The sequence below is a fragment of the Anser cygnoides genome, chromosome 2 (assembly GCF_040182565.1).
Source record: "Anser cygnoides isolate HZ-2024a breed goose chromosome 2, Taihu_goose_T2T_genome, whole genome shotgun sequence".
NCBI lineage: Eukaryota > Metazoa > Chordata > Aves > Anseriformes > Anatidae > Anser > Anser cygnoides.
Window position 1 is genome coordinate 92,063,657 of NC_089874.1, and position 9,594 is coordinate 92,073,250.

Sequence of the window (9,594 nt, forward strand, 5' to 3'; positions counted from 1 at the left end):
AATAGAAGAGGACCTAGGACAAGATGGGGAATGGAAGCAGTCTTCTGCTTGGAGTAGTAGGTGAGCCCTCTCCCTGCCTAACTCACCTTCCCGACTACCCTTATGTAACAGGTATGGCTCTAGAACTTGACAGTCAAAACAATGACGTAGACAAAAGCCCATCCTGGCTGGAGGGGTGGCTAAAGCAAGGCAACCTACCCCCCACATCAATACCTCTTCTATCAGGAAAGAAAGAAGGGTTATTGACATAGGGGATTCCCTTCTGAAAGGGACAGAGGGCCCGATCTGCCATCCGGACCCAACCCACAGGGAAGTCTGCTGCCTCCCTGGGGCTCGGGTAAGAGATATTCCTAGGAAAGTCACTCACCTGGTATGGCCCTCTGGCTACTACACATTACTGTTTTTTTCAGGCTGGTAATGAGGAGGTAATAAGGAGAAGTCCAAGTGCAATCAAAAGGGAATTTAGAGCTTTGGGGAGACTGGTTAAAGGATCAGGGGCACAGGTTGTGTTTGCTTCTGTCCTTCCAGTAGCAGGGATCAATACTGACAGGCAGACTTGGCTCATCAATATGTGGCTCCGAGACTGGTGCCACTGGCAGAACTTGGGGTTTGTTGATCACGGGAAGGTCTACGTGACACCAGGCCTGCTGGCACCAGATGGGATGCACCTCTCTCAGAGAGGGCTGAGGATTTTTGTCCAGTTAGCAGAGCTGATAGATAGGGCTTTAAACTAGACTCAAAGGAGGAAAGGGATAAAACCAGGCCCTCCAGTGATAAACTAAGAAATGGCATGCCAGAATCAGAGGGACTGTGTGTTAGTGAGGTCCTTTGGTCTGATCCACAAGGTGCTAAATACAATGAAGCACATTTGAAGTGCTTCTACACAAATGCAGGCAGCATGAGGAATAAACTGGATGAGCTAGAAGTCTTGGCCCAGTCCCAGAGCCACCATAGCATTGGCATAAGTGAAACCTGGTGGGATGAGTCCTGTGACCGGTGTGTTGCAATAGATGGTTGCAAAAATATCGGAAGTCAAGCAGGCAGGGCAGTAGGCCAGTTTGGCTGACCAGGGATCTTCTTCTGTAGTTTAGGCATAAAAAGAAAATGTACAGCTGCTGGAAGCAGGGTCAGCCAACATGGAAGGACTACAGGGACACTGTTCACCTTTGTAGGGAGAAAATTCATGCGGCCAAAGCCCAATTAGAGTTCAAGCTGGCCAGGCCTGTGGTAGACAATAAAAACGGCTTTTTTAAATATGTGAATAGAAAAAGGAAGACCGGAGGAAATATAGGTCCGCTACTTCATGAGGATGGTCACCTCAAAGACAAGGACAGAGAAGTTTATTGCCTTCTTTGCCTCTGTCTTCAATGCCAATGATGGGCTTCAGGACCCTGGGTGCCCTGAAATGGAGGTTTTGGTTGATAGCTGATATGTGCCAGCAGTATGCCCTGGCAGCCAGAAGGGCCAGCTGTATCCTGGGGTCCATCAAGCACAGCACTGCTAGTCGGTTGAGGGAAGTGATTGTCCTGCTCTACTCTGTGCTGGTGTGGTCTCACCTCAAGTACTGTGTGCAGTTCTGGGCACCACAGTACAAAAAGGATGTGAAACTATTGGAGAGAGTCCAGAGAAGGGCTACAAAGATGGTGAAGGGCCTAGGGGGGAAGACGTATGAGGAGTGGCTGAGGTCACTTGGCCTGTTCAGCCTGGAAAAGAGGACGCTGAGGGGAGACCTCATTGTGGTTTACAGCTTCCTCATGAGGGGGAGTGGAAGGGAAGGCGCTGATTTCTTCTCTCTGGTGACCTAAGTACCTAAGGGAATGAAGTCAAGGGAATAGTACCTAAGGGAATGAAGTCAAGTTGTGACAGGGGAGATTCAGTTTGGATATCAGGAAAAGGTTCTTCACAGAGAGGGTTGTCATGCACTGGAACAGGCTCCCCAAGGACGTAGTCACAGCACCAAGCCTGTCAGAGTTTAAGAAGTGTTTGGACTGTGCTCTTAGTCATATGGTCTGAATTTTTGAGTAGACCTGTGTGGAGGTCTACTACTCAATTCCTGAGCCAGGAATTGGACTCAATGATCCTTGTTGGTCCCTTCCAACTCAGGATATTCTATGATTCTAAACCATCAGCATCTCTCCTCAGGAATTAACACAATGTGACACAGGTGACTGACCACAGAAATGCAGAAACTTTTAATTCTTCTGGTCTTTATCTTTCTAAACAGTACATGAATTAGAAGAACAGAAGGAAAGGATTGTATTGAAACTGTTACTTTAGTTTGACTCAGCAGAAAATTTAAAAGTTTACAAACGCAGTGACATTTGGTCTCAGAATTTTCAGTAGGAATTGATCTCTGTCCGGACTCTGGCTGATTAATGAACTCTAAGTAAAGTGGTAAAAAAGATTGATGTGAACAGGTTTTGAAGACTACAGGAAGAATAGAGTGACCATCAAATCAAAGAAAATGCAAATCTTCCAGTGAAGATTTCTGGCCCTCATTCTTGTAAGAATCTAGACTACAAAATCTGGTGATTTTTATTGAAGTGCACGTAAACAGCTATGTAGATGTGGTAGAGAGCATTCAAAGTTACAAATAATCAACAGCAACTCTTGTGTAAAACTTGAACTCAAAATTTAAAATTTAGAAACCTAAAAAAAGCTCTTCATTTTGAGCTCAAAACATATTCCTAATGAGTTAGACAGATTCTTGTCAATAAAAACATATAGAATCATAGCATTATAGAATCATTTAGGTTGGAAAAGACTTCTAAGATCTTCCAGTCCAATTGATAACCTAGCATTAATAAGTCTTCCTCTAGACTATATCCCTAAGCACCCATGTCTACATAGACATGGAAAAAAAAAAAAAAGCTGTTTTCAAAGTCTTTCTGAACAAAACTTCCAAAGGAATTTTAAGCTACCCTTACACAGCAAATTGAATGTGATGGCTCGATTGATAAATCCATTGTACCATTAATCTACCCAATAGTGGTAACAATAACGGGGGGGGGGGGGGGTGCGGAGCGGAAAGGCAACATGACATCAGCACCATCTAGTAACAATGGAAACCCATTGAGGACCTAAAATGCCCGTCTAGGCCCCAAGCCTATTCTAAAGATCTTTCATTTGCTGCTTCATTTTTTGATACCTATATTATAGGAATATCCATTCACCTGTCTTTTTTATACCCTTCTACCCCAGCAAGATAAGCAAACCGTAACAGCATTGCTTTGGTATCATTTAAGACAGAGAATGTATGTTTGATAAGTTTTAATAGGAGCTGAATAGAAAAACAGCAAAAATGGGAAAATGTTTGTACCTAAACTGTCTTTAAAATTATGTCTTCACAGAATGGAATAGCCTTTATATCCTCTCAATATTTAAGAATGCCAGGCAAGCTCAAGACCCCATTTTGCAATCCCAGAGCAAAATAGGCACCTCCTACTGAAAAGTGACAGCCACCTTAAACAACTATAGCAGAAAATGAACATATCTTTGTTACACACAAATTCAGTGTCCAAAGCAATGTCAGGATTGAGCTCATGCATTTATTGAGATCAGAAACAGGCTAAGTAGAATGACCTGTACAAAATAATGCGGACTGACTTATCTCACCTGGACTAAAACACTTTGTTCCCTGGTACACAATCTGGAGCTCCAGTCACAAGACTAACTTACCTCTCTTCTGCCCACTGTGAAGGATCACGAGGCAATACTTCACAGTTTATTCTTCAGTTCACAGAAAACGTCTTTTTTCTTGTTTTTGGACTACTTAGATGTATTATTTCCCCCCACACACACAAATACATAAACTTTATTTCTTTCTTGCTTCTTTTTGATAAATAAAAGCCCTGAGAATTCCAAAGAATCCTACTTCATGCAAATGTAGATGGGTGCGATGGACTAACAGTTATAAAATTACTGACACAACAGGTCAGGGAGCTCCAGCTGGTGAAAGATCCAGATATCAATTTGCAGCTGTCATTCTCAAGCAGTAGAGAAGTGCGTTTGACATGCTTCCTATTGGCAGCAATTTAAATAAATCTCTACTGTCTGGAGCAATGCCATTTAGAAAGATCTCAGTATAGTCTTGGGAGCTGGCCAACTGCATGGGATATAGAGGATGGGTATGTTCTGCTTCTCTGAACCTGAAATCTCCAGTGTTGTCCTCAGTGTTGCACTCTGATACCCAGCTGTTGGGATGCACAATTGCTCATACAGTATTCAATACACATTTATGTCAAAAGTAAACATTTTTCTCTAATAGCTTCTAAAAATTATGTACCTGCAAATTTCCTTCAGGCAAATGGGGTCTTAAATCTGCCTTGCAGAATTTGGGTGTCTGTGGTGTCTTCTGTGTGTACTTAGGGAGCAGAGAAATATCTTCTGGGCAGACAGGAAAGCAGAAACTTGACTTGGAAGGGAACAAAGTGGCAAACATGAAATTAAATAAATAAAATTAACTTGCTGATTACCTAGATAACTATATTATTTATTTTTAAGAATGCTCCTTGTAAGGTGCAAGTACCCAATCTTCCTGATACTTGAAAAAAAAATAATTTGAAGAAAAGGGAGTAAAATGAAAGGACTAAAAAGTTCATTTTCTGCAGTAGGATTCTGATCCTTTCTGGTAGTAAAGTTGCAAAGAATTCAAAGGAAGCTAAATCTTACATTTGTTGTAAATACTGACAGCTGCATTGAACCCAGTGTTGCTATAAACAGGCTTTGGGTTCTCAGAAGATTGTACCTGGTTCAGAAAGGTGCCACAGCAGTACTTCCTGTTTGTTTGGCTAATAAAATGTAAAATGCACAATAGGCTCTCAGTGCTTCTGAACCAATAAATTCAACTGATGTTAAAGGTCTGCTCACACAAAAACAGAGAATTTGTTGTATTCCTAAACAGTAAAGCCGTTTATTGTAATTTGGATATTGATTTAAATATATAGAGAGAGCAATACTTCAGCCTGTCAAGTTTGTCACCTAATGTGAAGCTTTTTATTTGTTTGTTTGTTTGAAAGACTACAGAACTGCAAGCCATTGGGACTCATAAAGATACTAATATCGTAGATAACTTTTGTATATTTAAAGATGTAATAAATGGTAGAACAACTGTTAGTCTTTCAATTTTTATTTATATTAATTTCTATAGTCTTCTAGAAAATGATTTGTGTATGTTCATGTTCATAAGCCTCCATATATATAAAATAAACAATAATTAAAAATAGAATTAGCTCTTCACTCCAGCAAGCTGAAAAATTATATTTGTGGCTTTTCTTTTCCACCTTTCTTCTGAAGACAACCAATCGATTACTAACATGAAGCTCACGAGAGCTTGCAGAGATTCTGGTGAAAAAATTGTTCAGCAAAGACTGTTTTCCAGATGGAAAGAAAATGAGTCCAAATTATAGTAAACCCAACATCAAACCTAGAGATTTTCCAGTGCCCTCCCAGGTGTCTACAACAACATATGTTGTATGTCCAATTACCAGTCTGGTAGAATAATTTCCCTTTCTGAAGATAACGTGTTACAGAAAGATTTCAAAGAGATTGCATTGTAGATGACCACCAACTGGAGAAACCAGAAAAAAATTCAGTTTTGCATATTGTTCAGTTGTTGACAGAGAAAAGCAAGTGAGAGGAGAATTACTGATTATATAGAAGCAGTTAACATATCCAATCTTTAAAAGGATATAGGAAAAAAAAAATAGCACACTAGGCTCATAAATAACAAGTTAATGAAATAAAATATTTATTCTGTGTTTTCTGACAAGGTTAAGGCTTAAAAAACAAATGTGCCATCTTATACACAAAGAAACTGAATTAGCAACACCAAAAAACTTCTATGTGTAACAGTTTTCTCAGGCATTAATGCTATACTTTACAATAAGACATAATCCGTTTTTTCATCAGTGAGATAGCTTAAGTCTGTCGTTTTAAGAGCACATCTTCTGTATTTGTGGGACAGCAGATGACAGAAATATATGCTATGAAATGCTGTAAATGAAAGAAAATGAAGCAAAATATGACTTTAGCTTTAACTGAAAGCATAAAAATAAAAGTTCTGTATAACAAATTATTTTTATGACTGCAAAAGTGTGTGTCACTTCATTTTACAATGAGTTCTTCTGCTTATGCCAATAATTAGGCTAATAGTGAATGTCTCCAAATTTCTGAAAGAAATAAAACAAGATTCTATAATTTTCTTTAAAACATGACCAATCTAAATTATTATCATGCAGAGCTGGCTTATATCCAATAAAAATTATGATTTTATTTTAGCAAGTGATCATGTTAAATAACATTTTGTGAAATGGAAAGAGGTCATTTGCTTAATTGATATAGGTCAGTTTAAGTACTGATTTGAAATATACAAAATTAATTACTGCAATATGAACATAGAAAATATTTTTTCCATTATAACAAGACAACACCTGTTGTTTTGGTTTGGGGTTGGGTTTGTTTTGGTTTTTTAACAAAAATCTTACTGTATTTCTCTTCAGAGATCTTGTTCAATTCACGTGAAGTAACAAAAGCAATTTATTCATGAGATGGCCATTGTTTAAAAAGTAGTCCAAATTAACTGAGTTTAGAATGTATATTCTAAACTAATATTCTGATATTATTATTCTAAATATTCTAATGTATATTTAGAATGTATATTCTAAATTAATATTCTAATACAAGGCAGGGTTTTTGGTTTATTTTTTGTTTTTAATTCTGAAGATCTGGTGCTTTAAGAAATAAAGAGAAAGGGGAAAAACTAAAGAGGATAAAGCAAAGCAAACAAAAATATTCTAAAAATAATGAACTAAAATAGGAAAATAAATATATGACTGTACTGTAAAATAAGGACTACTTATTTGCCCACCCATACACATTTTACAATTATGATAGATGCTTATAAAAAGGTAAAGTATACTAAATTATTTTGTAGATTTGGTTAAGGTCTCTTTTTTGTTAAACTCTGAGTGAAGCTTATGCATCAGATACAGGATAGTCATACTATAAAATCTACTGTAAGCCCCAGAAGAGAGTCTTAGCATTGTAAAATCTACTGAAGGATGTTTTGAGCTGTGCAGTTTCCCCTTATCTCGTTTTCCTAGGTGACATGGACATATAACCACTCTTAGATGACTGCTTTGTGAAATACGGGCAAAAACATTCTGTTGAAGTGGGCTCCAAAAGCACTTAACAAAAACTCTAAGGAAGGAAGAAGTGTTTTGACAAGAAATTCCACGTGCCATAGACATAGGCAGAATACAAGTGACAATGTCACAGGAAAGGTTTCTGCTTCCTTTTTGTTGCACAATACCTAGTAATTTTTTGCATCTAGTTGGGATCCATCTCCCATATTGAGAGTACCCAGTTTCCAGAACTGTTGCCATTCCCTCATGGAATCTCTCACAAAAGAGGTCAGTTACAGCATAACAGCCCCAAAACTCATCTACAATGTGCTTACGTTTTTCTGGCAAGGCTCAGTACTAGTAACTGAAAAACAGAACACAGTCAATAGAGACAACTAGAAAAGGTCTCTGGAGAACGATGTCCCACTTTCAGTTAAGACACTAACACAATATAAATAAGTAACACTATACTACAAGAATACTAATTAAGAATTTACGTAAACAACAGAACAAAGGTTTGGAAACATCGGTCTTTCATTACTCCATATCCATATATTTTCTAGATGCAATGCTCTATTCCAACTAAACTACAATAAGCAGAAACTCAAAAAGTGAAGGAACTCTTTTTATTTGTAATTTAAGGTATTTAAGGTATTTTAATTTAAGGTTTGAGATAAAAATTAAGAAAATAATTTAATGAATGTATTAATTTCTTCCTGGCTTGCATAAATGCTTAGTATGTGGGGCTGGGGGGGGGGCGGGGCAGGGGGGGGGCGGGTAGAGGAGGAATACATTTGTCAAATATTCTTTCACTCCTAGGATGTTTGGAAAACTATGTACAAGAATATCCAATCAGATGGCTTAATATTTGTTTCTTTCTCATAATATTGTCTCTTGGTATTTCTGACCCTCATTACTGTTCAGAATTGCACATGTGAAGAAAGCTTCTTCAGTTGGACAGTAACTTTTGCTGCTTCAATAAGTGTATTAAAGTTATTTATCAAGCAGTAATTGGCATTTTCTTCTGTAACGAATGTAATGCATGAACTTTTCAGTTCATACCCTCCCTCATATAGATTTTATTGGGTCAAATTTTATATGTAAAACAAGTGGGATTCAGCTCTGCATGCTGTGCTCCCTTCTGCAGATGTTTAATCTTTTTGCTATAAGAGTGGGTATGAGAAGTATACCGTCAATATGATTTAGGGAAATGCAGATATTTATCATATTCCTACAGCAGTGAGGAAATCTGTTTGGAAAAACTATTATTTAAATGTATGTTCCAAGGATAGTGTGCTATTTTCCTACAGACAAGTCACATTTTTGTTTATTCAAATCAATAAATTAGTACCATACATAAAAATAAATAAATAAATAAATCCAGTACAGAGGATGTTTTGATGTTCACAATTTGAAGGTTTTTAAAATAGAAATGTTACATGGGAACTCCACTATGTGACAATGCAATTACTTCTAAATGCAATTTAGATCAGTTATTCATTTTAATGTTCTTTTTTTTTTTCAAGAGATGGTAGTACAATTAAACATAAGACTCAGTGTTGTGCAGAATAACAAATGTATACAACTCTTTATACATAACAGCAAAGAGACTTCATGGATTGTTTATGTCAATATAGTATCTGCCACCACCTTCTTTGTGCATAATGGTGTATCCCAGATCATTATGATACTGGAAATGAGAAAATAAACAGGTCTTTGTCCTGTGAGATATGAGAGTTTTCTATTCTGATGAACATCAATTTCAGCTCAGGCTGCCTAATATGAGTTTATGGCACCCAACAACTCATGGAATCAGACCTTGGATCAGGCTTCATATATTCTTAAACAAAGTCCATTCCCAGTATCAACATGAATGTTCTTTCCCAGGAGGCCACAAATTTTCAGAAGTTCTCAGAAGACAATTGTACTTTCACCTATATAGATGTGATCATGTGCTTTAATTCCTATCTCTGTAAGTTATTAATTCATGACTTTTCCATCTAAATAAGCTTCACAATTTAGTGCAAGCTGTAGCAGATGTGAAATTTTCAGAAGGTCCACGTGTCAAATTTCTTGTTTCAACAATAACATGATTTTAAACAGTGACTAAGAACAGAGTTCTTTGAGTGTGCACAGTATATAGAAGAACAGAATCATAGAACCATTAAGGTTGGAAAAGACCTCTAAGATCATCTAGTCCAACTGTCCACCTACCACCAATATTGCCCACTAAACCATGTCCCTAGGTACCACATCTACCTTTTTCTTTAACACTCCTAGGGATGGTGACTTCACCACTTCCCTGGGTAGCCTTTTCCAATGCTTAACCACTCTTTCTGAGAATAAATTTTTCCTAATATATCCAACCTAAACATCTCTTGGTGTAACTTGAGGCCATTCCCTCTTGCCCTATTGCTAGTTACCTAGGAGAAAAGGCCAACCCCCACGTTGCCACAACCTTCTTTCAGGT